The following is an 18,181-nucleotide window of genomic DNA, read 5'->3' on the forward strand; positions in this document are numbered from 1 at the left end:
ACCCTCTCCGGATAACTCTCTCACCCTCTCAGGATCACCCTCTGAGGAACGGAGGCATTGCAAGCTGCGGCGACATGTAATGACGTCTTCATTTGACTTCGTTGCTGGTATCGTCATAGTGACGTTATATTGACGTCTCTGATTTCGGAGCTCTATTATTTCATAGAGCGACTTCATCGCGGTGTGTGTGTGTGTGTGTGTGTGTGTGTGTGTGTGTGTGTGTGTGTGTGTGTGTGTGTGTGTGTGTGTGTGTGTGTGTGTGTGTGTGTGTGTGTGTGTGTGTGTGTATGTATGGATGGACGGATGGATGTCATATAACGGACCTTTACAGTTTCTATATAACCTTTACCCTGACTATACATTCGTTTCGGACGATGTCACCGCCTTTTGCTGTTTTCTTTTCAATCAATACTCTAACCATCTTTCACAGCTCTACAAAGGTGACCTCTTATATTTCCACCAGCTATGAACAACGGCGCTTCTGAGATGTGAACATTTACATATTCTATTGCGACGGGCTGAACCGATCAGCAGATTCTTCCACTGTCCTTGTTGTTGTTGTCGTTGTGCGGCAAAGCCTCGCCCTTGAGAACATCGTGTTTGTTTCGTTTCCTTGTTCCTTTCCGTGTTTGTTTACTTTCCTGCCTTGTTTCGTCATAACATTTTCTTCTTTGTATATTCTTTTCTGTGTACCACCTCGATTTTTCTTTTCAAAAATTTCCCGTCACTTACTCGTGCAAGCTCGAATAGTACGCTGGCTCCATCTACCAGTCATTCGTAAAACCACCACGCGTTCTGCATGGCGGCAAAATATGAGCACAAATCAAACACGGGAGCACGTGAACCAGCGAAGAACTGCTAGAAGATTCAGATCATTAAACTTTCAGAAACCTTTTTCTGTGCTACTAAAAGTAACCATATTACGCATGGCTACACCTAACTACATATACTGTACAGCAGTGCAGTAGAGTTGGTTAGCGTTAAGGGTTATTATGTTACAGCGCGACCTAAACCAAGAATAAAAAAGCTAAAACACACAACGCTGTGTTCTGTAATATATGTACCGTAGCTTTTTAACGCGGTAGCGTTAAAGAGTTCGTTTCGCAGAAGTTGCGGCGTCGGCGCCGTTCGTTGTGAGCGAAAACTGATATTGTGCCTGACGTAAAAATCAAGAAAGATGCAAATAAAATAAAAATTAAAATTTCTGGGTCTGAGTGAGAAATGAACCCGGGTCGTTTGAGTGCAAAGCAAGTGTTCTACCACAGAGCCAAGCGTCTGCTTGTAAATGCAGTGGAAATAACTTTCGCTTGGAAATGCTGTGAAAGTAACTTACATACGCGATTCACAATGCAACACGTAATATCGAGGTAATAATGCGTGGTACAAGCGTACATCGCGATCGGGCATAAGAACATGTGATTATCATGGCTTCATGGTTTAAAGCGACCACAAGACCAGTTTGATTGTCGGATCATGGGAGAGGCCTTTGCCCTGAAGTGAACGTAGTCAGGCGGATTATGATGATGACCCACTACAAAAAGTTCGCACGTTACTGGGCCTTTTCTCTTCAGGCCACGTAGTGGGTGCATAGCAAGTTCGAAAATATTTTACATGCACACTTGCCCGTGATTTACATCATGCTACCAATTACCCAGAATTCAGCCGTATGCGAAAGCTTCACTGACAAGCCATTTACAACATCACGCACTAGAGACAGGATATCGTTATCGCGTTGAGGATCTTTCAATTTAAGGATCTCCCTATTTTTCTCGTTTTTGTCACGCTGTAACATAACGCAGAGTAGTATAAACCGGGGACGGCGGGGTGGGAGGAGGATTGGAGGCTGTTAATCAGGGGAGGGGATATGTTTTGGAGGTACAAATCATGTATCCCTTCTGCCCTCCCACCTTAAAAAATTTCTACATATTTTGTATATACATACGTGCTTTCGAGGGAGACAGGGAAATTTATTCGCCATAATACTGCAACGGACATGCGAAAGGGAGAGAGAGATGAGGAGAGCGCATGTATTTGCAAGGCAGTAGCACGCAACCATCATTGTCTACCACCTGCAAATACAACTTTTTCATCACAACTCGCGGGAACAATATGACCCAGATTTTTAAAAAGAACTGCTATGCGTAGTGTTTGTAAGCCACGCTTACGATAAAATGACCAAACAACGTTTAACATCATTCAGTAAAGGTGGCTTTGCCGCAAGAACACAAGTATTGAGAAGAAGCATACAAACGTGGGGAGTACAAATCTGTTAGCGAAAAGTAAAAATAAAGTTTACTTTAAGTAAACGAGTAGCACTCTTTATCAAAACACGCATCACTGATCTACAGTTGAGGGATCGAAATTATCACGTGAGCGTTCGCCAACTCAAATAAATTGACAGCTTTCACTGACAGCTCAGCTCTTTCTCAGTCCTGGTGACTTGTGTAAGAAAGCTTTTTCAGCTGATTGCCATTGACAAACTGTACAAAATTTGTGTCGTCACCATCGTCGTCGTTGTCGTCATCATCATCATCATCATCATCATCATCATCATCATCATCATCACCATCATCCGCGTAACTAAGCCAACTGCAGGGCCAAGGTTTCCGCTATGTTTCTCCGATCAAGCCGGTCCAGCTGCTTCTTACAAACACACAGGGCAGAAACCTGGAGGCTTACGACGAGGGCTAAAGTTAAATCGGGGACGACGCAGCAAAACCGTGGAGATATATAGCGAATAAACTATTGTTTGGAGCAAGCGCATTGCGCACCCGAGGTGGGCAGCTTCCCGATTCGAGGTAGCCGCGAGCCTTCGCCATCTCCCGCTGCCGTTGAGCCAGGCTTCACCGATTCTTCGGGCCTGATTGCATTTAGCACTCTACTGAACCCTTTGCATTTTAGCACTCTGCTGAGCCATCTACATCACGATCAGTTGACTGAACCCTAAAGTGTGAGAAACCGAGCGTCACAGCGACATGGTTTCTTGAATGTCAAAGAGAGAAAAGAGGTTTTGAAAGAGGGCAGGGCTCAGCCTCAGCTACCCCTGCGGAATGCAAAGAGTACACAAACGCGTGATTACGTGTCTGGGCTAAAGGTTCAGTCGCATGTTCTTTAGCGTGTGACGTAAACTTTGAAAGACCCAGTAAGCAAGGGAAATAGCTAGATACTATAGCTAGGTTAAGTAATTACGACATTCGTTTGGAATGCTGAGCAATGGTATGATAAGCCAAGATTCAAACGAACAAAGATGTTACATTCGTATTTGCTTGTCTGACGCATAATAAGCGTGTTCAGCATCATATAACATCTAACAGATGGTCACTGTCTTCACAAGATAACGATACTGGTTCAGACATGCAAAAATAGCATGTAATAAGGCAAGTCGGCTTATCACTTTCGTTTACCATATAAGTCGGTAAAAAGGAATAACAAAGCTTGAAAGGTGACGGTACCATTGACACGTCTTTAGGTATAACTGACGATTGGGTGAAGTGGTACCAATTCGTAATTATGAAACGAAACCATGAATTACGACAATGTCCCGAAGCAAGATACGAAACACGAGTGCAGATTTGTAAGGAGCGGTGCTGTTTTAGGTCTACGTTGATTCCTACAGAGAGTAACGCAGCTCCTAACGATGTGTGCCACAAAAACTGGGCAAGTTCCACTGTTCATCTCTGGTCCACCAAACGTTATTATGAATATGAAGATTGAAGCGGCTCCACTGATTTAACGTTGTGAAGGCTGGTTGAACCATACAGACGGTGATAAAAATGATATTGAGAAAAGTGAAGCAATAAAAAAGCAGCTGTTGTTTACCCAGTCTTCTCTACCTTAAGTCGGCGGAGCTATTTCACATTTCTTCATCGCATATGCCACGAAAGCACGTGCACTCATCCTCGCACACGCTTTTATAGCTTTCATTTTCAAATATATTTTTATAAGAGCATGATTAATGCAGCGCACAAATACACCAATTAAGGTTGTCTCACGATCAGTCGAAGCAGTAGAACGCTAGAACGTAAGTCGTTTCTAAGTTTGCCAAAGAGGTTCAGCTTTATACTTAACCCCCCATCATTATCATCATCATCAGCCTGACTACGTCCACTGCAGGACAAAGGCCTCTCCCATGTTCCGCCAGTTAACCCGGTCCTGTGCTTGCTGCTGCCAATTTATACCCACGAACTTCCTAATCTCATCTGCCCACCTAACCTTCTGACTCCCCCTATCCCGCTTGCCTTCTCTGGGGCAGACACTCCTACATGCGACTACTGCGGAGCTGAAGAGACCATCGAACACGTCCTGTGCAGCTGCGCTTGCTACGACACACAGCGATGCCAGCTCCGGATGGTTTTGAATCGACTTGACCCCGGACCATTTTGTGTGCAGAAGATACTAGGACCTTGGGCATCTGCCTCAGTTGCGCAGAAAGCAACAAAAGCACTGCTACTTTACCTAAAGTCAACAAACCTGAGCGACCGCCTGTAGACTGTGTGTGCTCCCCGAGTGTGCTCGTGATTGTGTGTACCTTCTCATCTTTCTGCAACCTCTTTTCTCTCCTTTTTCCCTTCCCCAGTGCAGGTTAGCAAACCGGGTGTGCGTCTGGTTAACCTCCCTGCCTTTCCTTGCATCTTTATCTCTCTCTCTCTCTCTTCGGGAAATCCAGTTAGTTACCCTTAACGACCAGCGGTTATCCTGTCTACGCGCTACATGCCCGGCCCATGTCAATTTCTTCTTCTTGATTTCAGCTATGATATCCTTAACCCCCGTTTGTTCCCTAATCAACTCTGCTCTCTTCTTGTCTCTTGTCTCTCTTTTTGTCTCTTAACCCCCCCATAGAAGACATCATATACAAGAGCGTGCGATAGTTCCACGTGTTCCTTAAAGCAGAATTCACGTTTAAAGTGAAATAAGAGTGGGGGTTCGTACGTACCGACACCTCCCAGCGCCTGCGCACCGTCACGAGCCGATGATGCACGGGCATTGCGTCGGGTGCATGCAGCTTTCCTCGGCGATCGTCGCCGCCGCTGCCTGGCCTCGAAACAATGCGGCCTAGCCGCACTCACGTCGCTGCCTCTACTGCTAAGACGTGGCTGCTGCTACCGCAGGGGCATCGCCTGTGCGCGTGGCGCGGACTTGTAGTTGCGTGCAACACTCTCTGCATGCATACAAGATGAGAGCCACGTTGCTTTGTCGGGAAAGGGCCCAATGTAGCTTATAGAATACGAGCCCGTGTAACACGAGTACGCACACCAAGAATTAGTTTGAAAGCATCGAAATAAACGCTTTGGAGCTTGGCGTCTATCTGTGCATTCGTGTGTGTCTTTCCTCGTCATGCTACAGTTCCCTGTGCTCCGATCTAGGTGAACGTGGAATTTCCTGAGCCTTCTACTGTGGCATTTTTTAATATTGATATTGTAGTTTCTTGACGTAAAACGTTAACAATTGTTAACCTATATATGCCACCCTAATGCACACGTTTTGAAACACAACTCACCCGAAAGGCAACTCTTCTAAACTTAATCATTCAAAAGCTTGCATACTAGTAGTCGTGTTGCTGCACTGGTGAGTACAGAGGGAGGAATAATCACAGCTTGATATTTTACTATCAAGCTGCCGCAATCTGATTCGCATATACCAGGCATTAGCAAGCATATGCTCTCACTTGGCATCTTTTTACGTGTATTTTTTTTTCATAAGATGCCCGAATGAATACAAAATTTGAGATGGAATAATCGTGAAAACTGATGAGTTCCTGAATTGTAGTTAGCCAAGTTGATTCACATCGATGGGTGATGTGAAAAAACACACAAAAAAGGAGCGTCGTTTACTACTTACTCATTAGGCCTTGACGAAGGCCGTCGAATAGGCGATTGGCCCGTGTCAGTGCCACTTTTTAAAATCTGGGCAGTTATTTACATCATACGAGCGAATCAAGGGCGTTTATCAAATAATTTTGCCTCGAATATGTATGCTAACGCTTTGATGAGCCCTGCCTTGCGGCAGTGCCACGTATCATACCTTCATGTCCAAGAGTGGAGCGTCGTAGCTGTTACGCTATCGCACTCGTCCTAAAGGCTTCACGTGCCAAAAACTTGATGTGATATTGAGACACAATTTCGTTGCATGATTCGGAAATTACGGTCCGCTGGTGGTATTAGCTTGCACAGACTAAAGGCTTCTACCGTTTGGTCTTGGATATGCGACCGCCCCGGCGCGGTGTCGAACCCGCGACTTTCAAGTCTGCAGCCGAGTCACACAACCACTTCACCACCGAGCCGTACGTTTAAAGGTGTGAATAACCTTACATTAGATGCGCGGGTCAGTAACCAAAGAACAGTACTAGCTGTGCAGTGTTTCAAAAACGGTTCTTCGTCAAACGCTTCCGGCGCAATCGCGCATGCGGCTTGGGTCGCACGTGCTTTTAGTTTTTGCGCCACGTCCTTCAATGACGCGACGAACTTTCGCTAGTGATTTCAATAGCGGACGGCAGCAACATCCTCGCGCGGATTTGTTAAGACGGCTTCCTATAGAACAAAGCTGACCAATGACTTAGATGCGCGGTTCTCTGTTCGTGCATGGCGTGTGGTGAAGGGCTCCAGCAAGTTTCAAACACGAGCAGAAGAAACTATACGGCCACAAATAGCCAGGACTTGTGCATTACTTTCTTATTCTGCTCGCGTTTCAAACTTCCTTGAATCTTTCACTGGCCCCTGGAAACAGGAAAGCGAAGCTACAGCGAGGTGTCAAGTGCCATGCGTTACACAGCTCAGGTTTAAGACGAGAAAAGCTACAGGGCGGCTATAGCTTTATAGGTCCAAATACAAGCACATTTCGTCACGGGTCATCTGTGATGCCTGAAGTTACCGTCTAACTTCGTGGAATTTATAGTTCCGGACGTGGTGAGCACATTCCGATACAGGCAAGATGCTAGACACCGTGTACTTAAGACTCTGCTACCACCACAAAGATGCAACTGAATTACAACGGCCGTTTCCGCATAAAGGTACTCGACCAATGGCCAAAAAATCGTACACTGCAAAACGCAGTTGATTATAAGCAATCTATTGGATGTAAATCATCACGTACGAGTCTGCCTTCCAGGGGTGTCGCACGCTGTCCGTGGCAGGGTGTTCACTGAACGGAACTAGCGGCTCGCTGGAGTCGGCGTCGTCTACTTCGCGTGATCAGCCACCTGACGACATTGGCCGTCGCTGTCAAATGGGCGCGCCCTTGATCCTTCCCTCATTGTTCTTTAATTGAGCGGCTCGCGACGGACGAGACATTGTGTAAGAGCGGTGGGTGCGATTCACCCTGGCTTCGTTTCCGGCGCGGCATATAGATTCGGTAGGCATACGCGTCCTCGCCTGTAATTACCCATTTAATGAGAAGGATCAAATTATTTCGTTGACAAACCAGTAAACTTCCTGCCTCTCTGCGAGTAGAATAGATTTTTCATTGTCTGCTGTCCTCCCATACTTGATGCCCTCTATTGTACTTGAATACATTATTACTCGTTGTAGTAGCTGTAAACGGCTTTGCTGTAGTTGTAGCGCCTTTGAGACCGAAGATACGGGTTTAATTCCCAGTCGAAGAGGGCGAATTTCTGTTTAGCCGAAATTTTAAGAGCTAGCATGTGCTCAAAATTAAGTTAGCATTTGATTCCATAAACATGTACCCCACGCTGCATAAACCACGAATTTAAGTATAATGTCTGCTCAATAAGTTTTGCCATGTATGTCTAATTTCTATTCTGTTATGCTCTAGTCGACCTTCTGTGGAGAGGTTCAGGTTTATATTCCCACGGCTATTTCATTTTGATGGGATCTGTGGTGAAAAAAAAAAAACGTGGTTATTTCGAAAACAAAAATTTACAAGGAAAAAATATGATTATCATACCGAAACAAACAAAAAGAACGTCAAAATGAACAAGTGCCTTTTCAATAAAGCGTTCACACGCACACATATAAGTGTGCGCAGAGTTATGTGCGTGCACATAGGTGTGCGAACCCCCCCCCCCCCCCTTACAACCTTTGGGGGAAGGGGATAGTTTATTCGTCGCCGCACACCTCTTCCTATTACGTGAATGTGTAGGGCAGACAAACGTAATTCTGTTGGTTTTTAATTAATGTTTTCGCTTATCTGACACGTTATTCCACTGCAACAACACTCTAAATCTGCAGGAAGGATATGCACGCCTTCCCTTTCTTGTTGTATACCGGCTGTTTCGCCCTGTATTCAATACAACTAAAACCATCAGGAACTTTTGTTATGGGGCGCTACCTTTAGGGGACGCTGCTGGTGCATGGATGCCCTTTCTCAGTGCTCCCATGATGAAGCGGGCGATATGATTCCAAGCCCAGTGAGCCTCCCCGTGGCGAAGTGGATGATGCGGCTGGCATAAAAACAACGCCAATATAATTTAGGTATTATGAATGTTACTGTACTTCAGTCGGCTATACATAATTGGCAATTTTTATTAGTAGACCCACCACACATATGTTGAGTGGCGTTTTTCTTTTTTTTTTTTTGGGTGGGGGTGACTTTTGAAGATTTTGGCGACTTTTCACTGGTCGTTTGGCGAATTTTACTGAAAACTCAGTGTCAACCCTGGTGGAACCTGTAAACTTAAAGTCGTAGGCATGCCTACGTGCCCCCCCCCCTTTCCCCTTTCCCGCGTAAACACCTAAGGGGGTGGCGAGAAATGTATCCGAACATTGACATAATAGGGGGGAATGAACTCTCCCCAGCCCCTGCCCTTGATGGGGACCCCGGCGCACGCCTGTGCTAAAAAAAAAAATACCTCTAGAAGCTGCGTACAACACAAGACCGCGTTTTTCGTCCTGAATGACACTCCGAACCTTCTTCGATTACGGTCCAAGACCCTTGTATGCAAGGCCGCCTTTGAGCGCCTGCTACGCACTCTGGTAGAAGAAGTCCCGACGACGAATGTGTGCCACGCCGATGCAGAAGAAGAACAGAAAACACGTGAAAAGAGGAGACCCGTGCACGCGGCTCGCAAGTCTCTCTTTTGTCGGCGCCCCTTATCACGGACACATCCGCTCCTGCAGGAGTCGCGCTACTCAGACGGTGTCGTGTATAGCCGAGACTCCACGCGGCCGATAAAGGCCGTGTGGCTGGTTTCAAGCGGCTTTTCAGGAAGCCGAGCAAGGGAAGAAGGAAGACTCGAAGATTCAAGCATCGCAGTGCATGCATGAGGGCGGCATGTGTGTTGTGCGGTGGCACGCAGGAAGTTCCGCTGTTGCATGTTCGATGCATACGGAAGTAATCATATTTGTCGCGAGACCCTTCGGGCGTTTATTGTTTTATTGCTGTTTTTTGTAAATTAGAGCGTAAAGAATTACGTGGTGAATTTATTCCCGAAAAAAAAACTTTATGAATGAAGTGAGAAAAATTAACTGCATATTTTAGCCGCGAAGTAAAACACAAGATGACACCTGACGAGTGGCACTTCCAATTGAAATATTCTAGGTGTTAACCAAAAATAAATAGACATCAGGCCCGCAGCTGACATTTTTTTTTCGGAGGAAGAGAAAGGCACTGTTGAAGACTTTGAAAAACACCTATTTCTGTAACTTTTCCTCGGTAAAACACCCCCTCCATTCAAATTTTGGAAGGAGAAAGGCCAGACCCTTCCCCCCTCCTCCCAGCCTGTGGCTAAGGTACTCAGCTGCTGACCCGCAGGTCGTGGGTTCGAATCCCGGCTGCGGCGGCTGCATTTTCGATGGAGGCGGAAATGTTGTAGGCCCGTGTGCTCAGATTTGGGTGGACGTTAAAGAACCCCAGGTGGTTGAAATTTCCGGAGCCCTCCACTACGGCGTCCCTTATAATCATGTGGTGGTTTTGGGACGTTAAACCCCACATATAAAAAGTTTATGGAGTCGGGAGGGAGATGGGAATCAATATTTAGAATGGGAAGGAAAATAATATTGTTCTTGCCTTTTAAACGCCTTAAGAGATTTCGTAAGAGAATCTGTGAGTTTCTGTTTTCCCTCATTTTTTCTTTTTAATGCACCCCACTCAAGTTGTCTGTTTGCAGGATCGACCAATCGTTGATCGTAGCAAGGGAGGTGAGAAAACGTCTCCGCTTTGAAGATAGCCGGGAACGTACGCTTCTTCGTGTTATCGTGTGGCGTGCGGCACGAGTGCTTAGCACACCTCTCGCTTCTTTTCTATAGCATGGTATTGCCTCAACTACGGTTCGATCCCGACTACCGCGGTTATGCCCCGATAAGGAATGAGTGTTTTTCGAGATAACTTGAGTGGTCGTGGCGATGATGTTGCAGCAGGTTATCGCGTGTTCCAAATAACACGCGTGGTTTCCCATTGAAAGTGCAGGAATCCGGCTATATATTCCGCTATGGATAAACACTCTAGACACGACACCGCATCTTCCTTGATGTCAACTATGCTAGAAAATTTAGATATCACCATCCACGCATTTCAACAAGGGACGTCAGGATCTCAATTATCACATTCTTCTTCTACTAAAAATTGCAGAGCATAAAAATAAATTTTATACACCTTTCTTTAAACAACGTACCGAAACCTTTCTCTTTCATTCTTCTCGGAAACCGGCACGGTGCACAGTCTAGTGCTGCCACTGCTCGAGTGCCAACCCGAAGGTCGTGGGACAGAATACCGGCCGCGACGGCGGCTTGTCGATGACGTCGAAATGCTAGAGGCGCGTATATTTCATCATCATCATCATCGTCGTCGTCGTCGTCGTCGTCCTGACTATACGCCCACTGCAGGACAAAGGCCTCTGCCATGTCCCGCCAGTCACCTCAGTCCTGTGCTTGCAGCTGCCACTTTATACCCGTAAACTTTCTAATCTCATTTGCCCGCCTACTGTACCTAGATTTAGGGGTACGTCAAAGAACCCCAGATGTTCGGAATTTTCGGGAGCTTTACCTAACGGCGTTCGTCCAAACAATATTGTGGTTTTGGAACGTTAAACTCGACATTTTTGTATTAACGAAATAATATAAGAAAGCATGCGCGATCCTACTATAAATGTTTTCGGTATCACGAGAGCGCAGATGTGAAACCAGCCCGTGACATTCCAAAGCAGATGTCATGTGAAGTAATTGTATGACGTCTACACATAATGCACACCAACACGTCTGCTTACACAAAAACGTGTACACGCGTGAGCACAGAATGACGTCATCGTATTAGTTATTACATAGCAGAGGACGTAGAAACCACAACTGCAGTTTATATGTGCGTGACAGTTCGCGGTATATGACAGATAATAGGTTCACGCAGCCACACAGACACCGCTTTTATTTATTTCGCAAGTTATTATATCTTCTTAACCACTCTGCAGTGTTCCTATTGCAGTGGCCGTCCCAGCGAAAGATATTACTTTCAGTTTCAAGACAGATCACCCAACGTCATGGACGGCTGCGGGGCTCACTGCTCTTCACGCTCCACTTCTTGTAGTCAACCACGAACTGGTGATTCTTCAGTGATTCAAAGGCAACTCTGCTATCTTTAGAATCAGCCCTGCGCACGGAACATGAGAACAGCTTGTCTTTGTGCTTCAGTATCTCCTCCATACTACGTTTGAGAAAGACCACTACCTCACATTTCAGTGGCTGACAAGTCACTGCAGCGCGATAGGCAATGAATACGCTGACAGTGCTGCTCGATCAGCGCTTCAAGGCAACAGGCTTGAGAGAGTACCGTTATCAAACACTGACGCTGCTAGCCAACTTCGAATGGCCGCACGGGAAATCAATCTGTCTACTGGGAATAAAATAGATTGCGCAATTAACTTCACTACAGCCCGAACACCTTACGTCTATAGACGATTGGACTACTCCGAAATGATGCAACTCTGCTCTGTCGTTTATGTGTGTGAGTGGCTTCCACGAAGCCATTTTTATTTCGTGTCGAAATTCTGTGACAACTGTGGTAGCGAAGAGATACTAAAGCATATCTTCTGCAACTGTCCTCGCTACAATGCGCAGAGAAAATCACCTGCAGTGACACTAGCTCGCATAGATCGCAGACTGATAACGGCGGAAACCATTCTGGAATATCGTCCACAGAGGTCATCGCGAGCGAAATCGAGGAAAGCCATCCTCGGCTTCTTGAAGGCAACAGACTCTAACCGGAGGTTATAGACTATAGTGTTATGATGACTGTGAAGCATGACTTTGTGTGCTCTCTCCTCTCTCTCTCTCTCTCTCTCTCTCTCTCCATCTTTCAAACTACCTCATCCCTGTCCCCAGTGTAATGGTATTACAGCATACCATTCGTTCTAGACTGGTTGACATTCCTGTCTTTCCTTTGCCTTCTGTTTCTTCTTTCCTTCGATATAATTAGCATCCTGTCCCTTCTCTCCTTCGATATAGTTAGCAAGTCAGAAATAGCCTACCACACTGTGGTTTGAACCCGTTCACACGCCACTTATGAACAACAGTCTGTAAATGCAACAGCCAGCCACGGTGATGTAGAGATAGTGATGTTGTATACTGCTGACCCACAATTCGCGGGATCGAATTCCGGCCGAATTTTCGATGAAGGAGGAAATACCTGAGGTCCATGTGCTCAGTTGTAGGTACACGTTAAAAAGTGCCAGGCGACCTAAATTTCGCATCCCTCCCCGAAACAGTTCCTCATAATCGTATGGTGGTTTGGGACGTTAAACCCCAGTTATAATTAGTGGTAGTAAATGGAAAAAGTTGATACAACGTTATTTCAGTGATGGAAGCGACATTCTGCTTTTTGGAACAGGTTCTAGAGTAGAAAAAACGGTGCTTTGAAGTAGGCTCAAGTGTCTTTGGAGCAGAAAAAAAATGCTGTAGCTTAGTGTTCCTATTGGGGTTTTCGGAGCAGATTCACGTTCCTAACGAATCCTGATGTCTAAAACATCACTTAAGCATATTATAAATATTTAATAAACATGCCGTATGCTAGTACACAGCTAGTATACAAGCCGTATAGTAGCATAATTGGCGTAAAAATCATGGAAAGGGGGAGAGGGTGAAGGGAGTGCGGACTTTTTTTTGTGTTCAGCCTGGAAAGGACAGCCCTTACAAGCAAGCACGTGATATAATTGAGTTAATTGAGTTAACAGTAAATTATAGTGCAATCGACTTTTTTAAAAGGCTTTTTATCTTTTACCAGTACCTGTGTTAAATGGCTCTCAGCTCGTGTGAACTATAAGTTTTAAAAAAAGGTGAAAAAAAAAGAGACTGAATAGGACACTGCGATTGCTCGAGCTCAGACCCTATGCTCGTTTTTTTTTAATTTTATCGGAAAGCACGATTTAATTCTTACATAAATAAAAATACATCCCATATTAAAAATACGAATGAGACACCATGGCGTGACATGTGTCACCCCTTGATAGTTTTCTAAATTTACGCCACTGAGTAGCATACTAGGGGGATAATCATAAGATGAACAGGTGAAGTGCCTCAGACCGGCTGGCCGACGTTTCGATAGGAGGACTTATCTGTTCATCTTATGATTACCCACTACACTGTTTCCATCTGTCGGCTCCAATCAAGATTTTTGAGTAGCATACTAGGACGATAGTGTATACAGCTTGCTTTTTGGTTTCACCTAGGCTTACGGGATGGTCCCTCTTTTTTAGTTTGCCAACACAATTTGGACCAGGTTTGGAGCAGTTACTAGCAAATATTGCACTTTGGAGCAGCACTTCCATTACTGTTATTTCAAGACAATCGACATTCTAGTCGATCGAAAGTATAACGCCGTAATACGTTCATTTTTTGTGTGTCGTATTAGTGGGGAATATCCAACTGTACTTGCAGTAGGCATTTTATGGCAGTTTGGAACGGCCTATGACACGAGCCCCGCCGTGGTGGTCTAGTGGCTATGGTACTCGGCTGCTGACGCGCAGGTCGCGGGTTCGAATCCCGGCTGCGGCGGCTGCATTTTCGATGGAGGCGGAAATGTTGTAGGCCCGTGTGCTCAGATTTGGGTGCACGTTAAAGAACCCCAGGTGGTCAAAATTTCCGGAGTCCTCCACTACGGCGTCTCTCATAATCATATGGTGGTTTTGGGACGTTAATACTGTAGCGAAGCCTCCGAACGCTGAAATGGGTCGAACTCTTGAGTACCTTCTAGTGGGGCTACCCAACAAGGACGCCGCTCGCGCTGGGAGCCCGTGCTTGGCTGTGACTGTCGCCATTACATATTCTCGCTCGTTGCCGGCTAGTAAACGCCTTAACAATTTGGTGGAGAGTGCTGCGATCCCTGTCTATGCCTTTGGAGCTACGATCACGTACCCTGCCATCTACTATGTACCACGACGCTTCTCAGCAAACGCCTCCTCCAATGCCACCCCCTTGTCCCGGTGTCCCCAGAATCCGCGATCCACCCATCTTCACTGGCGCTGATGGCACTGACGTGGAGGACTGGCTCGCTATTTACGAGCGCGTGAGCGTCCCCAACAAATGGGACGAGGACGGCAAGCTGACCAACTTGGTATTCTACCTTACGGGCGTTGCCAGTTTGTGGTATAACAACCACGCGTCCGATTTTGCCACCTGGTCCGATTTCAAGACCGCAATCATCAACGTCTTCGGCCGCCCTGGTGTTCGCAAGCTGCAAGCCGAGCAGCGCTTGCGTGAACGTGCTCAGGAGGCTGGTGAGTCATTCACGAGCTATATTGAAGACGTCCTGGACCTATCCAACAAATCTAATCCCACCATGTCCGAGTCTGAAAAGATCCGGAACATCATGAAAGGCATTGACGATGATGCCTTCACGATGCTGCTCGCCAAAAACCCCGGCACAGTGGCTGAGGTCATCACACTGTGCCAGAGCTACGAGGAGCTCCGCCGGCAGCGTTCGATGACCCGACGCTCCCCACCACGAGCTGCAACGCTTGCTGGCTTGGAGGCCAGTTGTGACCAAGTGGCGTTGATGGCAGAACTAAAGTCCTTCATCCGTGAGGAAATCGCACGTCAGTTCTCGCTCCTGCCCTTCGCCCACCAACCGACTGTTCAACAATCGCCTACTACCCTTCTCCCTCCCATCCGTCGAGCGATTGAACAGGAAATAGCGGAGGTAATGCCTGCGTACCACCCCCCACAGCCTCCGGCTCCTGCGCCCCTGAGTTACGCGCAAGTGGTCGCCAGGCCGCCCCAAGTCGTTCCAGCAACCGCCCCTCTGACTTACGCCGAAGCTGCCGCTCGACCTCCGTCCTTTGCAGCGGGTGTTCCCGCTACGTATGTTGACGTAACCCCTCAGCCTCAGCTTCAGTCCACCATGCAGCCACCGTTCCGTCCATCAGCCCTTGCGACGTGGGTGAGACCTACCCCGGTGAACAGATGGCGCACACCCGACAACCGGCCCATCTGCTTTGCGTGCGGTTACGCCGGTCACGTGGCCCGTTATTGCCATCGCGTACAGCCGGCTCCAATTTCTTCACCTGTTGCTGGCCAACTCAGCCGTCCTTATCGCGAAGAACCGCCGTCTATGCCACCTCGATCTCGCCCAGGTCCATCTCGACGATCGCCGTCTCCACGACGTCGTTCCCTGTCCCCCATGCGGCCAAGTGCGGCAGCTCATGAGCGGGAAAACTAGTCGTCGCAGTCCCCGAGGCAAGGACTGCGACGCTATCGCAATGTGAAAGCCCTCAGAGCAGCCCCTCGAATGTCATTGACGTGTTTGTGGACGGTGTTTGTGCATCGGCGCTTATTGACACGGGAGCTGCCGTATCAGTTATGGACGAAAAACTCTGCCGCTTACTTCGAAAAGTGATGACGCCACTTTCTGGGTTATCCCTCCGTACTGCAAGTTTGCACCGCATTTATCCTACAGCAGGGTGCACAGCTCGCGTTGTCATCCAGGACGTTCTGTATGTCGCCCAGTTCATCGTCATTCAGGCATGCTCTCATGACGTCATCCTGGGGTGGGACTTTCTCTCCCGCCATGACGCCGTCATCCATTGTGCCGCCGCCGAAATTGAGCTCTCACCCTTCTCGCATTTGACGCCAGAAGACAGTCCCCCGACACTGAGCAAGATTGTAACGAAAGACGATACAACAGTGCCTCCAAACTCGACGACGGCTGTGTCTGTCTACTGCGCTGGTCTCTCCGACACCATTGGACTTGTTTCGCCATCTGACCGCGCTTGCAGCAGGAGAGGGTTGCTAGTACCTTTCGCGACCGTGCAGGTCAACCAGGGCAACACTGCTATTTTTGTAACCAACCCGTCCCCGTATGCTGTTACCTTGCTTCGAGGGGAATGTCTCGGCAGAGTGGAACCAGTCGACGACGCACAAGTCCTGGACGTACCCGATGACACGCGCGGTCCCAGGTCGTGTACCATCAATGCTGTTTCCACTTCTGATTCGTCATCTGCTGATGTATTTGGCCCCTCCATCGCTGACAACCTTACGGCCGTACAGCGTTCCCAACTTCTGGACCTGTTGCAAGAATATCGTTCTTCTTTCGATGTCGGGCGAAATTCTCTCGGTCGCACGTCCGTTGTTACGCATCGCATCGACACTGGTGCCCATCCACCTTTACGGCAACGTCCATATCGCGTGTCGCCTGCTGAACGTCGGGTAATTAATGATCAGGTTGACGATATGCTCCGACGCGATGTTATTCGGCCCTCGGACAGTCCATGGGCGTCTCCTGTTGTTCTTGTTGCGAAGAAAGACGGTTCTGTGCGGTTCTGTGTGGACTACAGACGGCTCAATAAGATCACTCGCAAGGATGTTTATCCACTGCCACGCATCGATGACGCGATTGACAGCCTTCATGGAGCCGATTTTTTTTCTTCTCTCGATCTGCGCTCGGGGTACTGGCAAGTACCCTTGGCTGACGACGCTCGACCAAAGACCGCCTTCATCACGCCAGACGGCTTGTACGAGTTCAACGTCATGCCGTTTGGTCTATGTAATGCACCTGCGACCTTTGAGCGCATGATGGACACCGTTTTGCGCAACTTGAAATGGTACACGTGCTTGTGTTACCTCGACGATGTCATTGTCTTTGCTCCGGATTTCTCCACGCAGCTCCAACGTCTGAAAGAAGTTTTCGCACGTGTGAGCAATGCCGGCTTGCAACTAAATCTGAAAAAGTGCCGCTTTGCAGCACGGCAACTCACCATACTGGGGTACGTCGTGTCCAAAGACGGCATTCTTCCTGATCCTGCCAAGCTTCAGGCCGTGGCCGAATTCCCCAAACCTGCATCTGTCAAAGAACTGCGTAGTTTCGTGGGCCTGTGCTCCTACTTCCGACGCTTCATACGAAATTTTGCCACGATCATATCACCGCTGACGAAGCTCCTTGGAAGTAACGGGCCCTTCAATTCATGGTCATCCGAGTGCGACGACGCGTTCGCGAAGCTCCGCCATTTGTTGACGTCGTCTCCCATTCTACGCCACTACGACCCTACAGCCCCAACGGAGGTGCACACAGACGCCAGCGGCGTAGGCCTCGGCGCTGTCCTGGCGCAGCGAAAACCCGGATTCCCTGAATATGTCGTAGCATATGCAAGCCGTACGCTCACGAGAGCCGAGAAAAAACTACACCGTCACGGAGAAAGAGTGCCTGGCGATCGTCTGGGCTCTTACAAAGTTTCGACCTTATTTGTATGGTCGCCCATTCGATGTCGTCACCGACCATCATGCACTATGCTGGCTTTCTTCATTGAAGGATCCCTCAGGCCGTCTCGCCCGTTGGGCTCTTCGCTTACAAGACTACGACATCCGCGTGCTGTACCGCAACGGACGCCAGCATGCTGACGCCGACGCCCTCTCGCGCTCCCCTCTGCCTGAAGGTGATGTGCTCTGCTCAGTATCCACAGCTGCTGTTTCTGCCATTGATGTTGACATCATCGCTACCGAACAGCGAAAGGATAATTCGATCGGCACGCTCATCGACATGCTCTCTGATCCATCCGCAACGCCATCCACGCGTGCCTTGCGTCGTCAAGCTCGCCATTTCACCATCCGTGACGGCCTTCTACACCGACGCAATTACGACGCCGACGGCCGGCAGTGGTTACTCGTGATACCCCGCAGTCTGCGGTCAGAAATATGTGAATCCTTCCATTCAGATCCGCAATGCGCGCACTCTGGGGTATTCAAGACCTACCATCGCATTCGACAACGCTACTTTTGGCGCGGCATGTACCGCTATGTGCAGCAGTTCGTTC

Source organism: Rhipicephalus microplus, chromosome 3 (assembly GCF_043290135.1).
Source record: "Rhipicephalus microplus isolate Deutch F79 chromosome 3, USDA_Rmic, whole genome shotgun sequence".
Taxonomy (NCBI): Eukaryota; Metazoa; Arthropoda; class Arachnida; order Ixodida; family Ixodidae; genus Rhipicephalus; species Rhipicephalus microplus.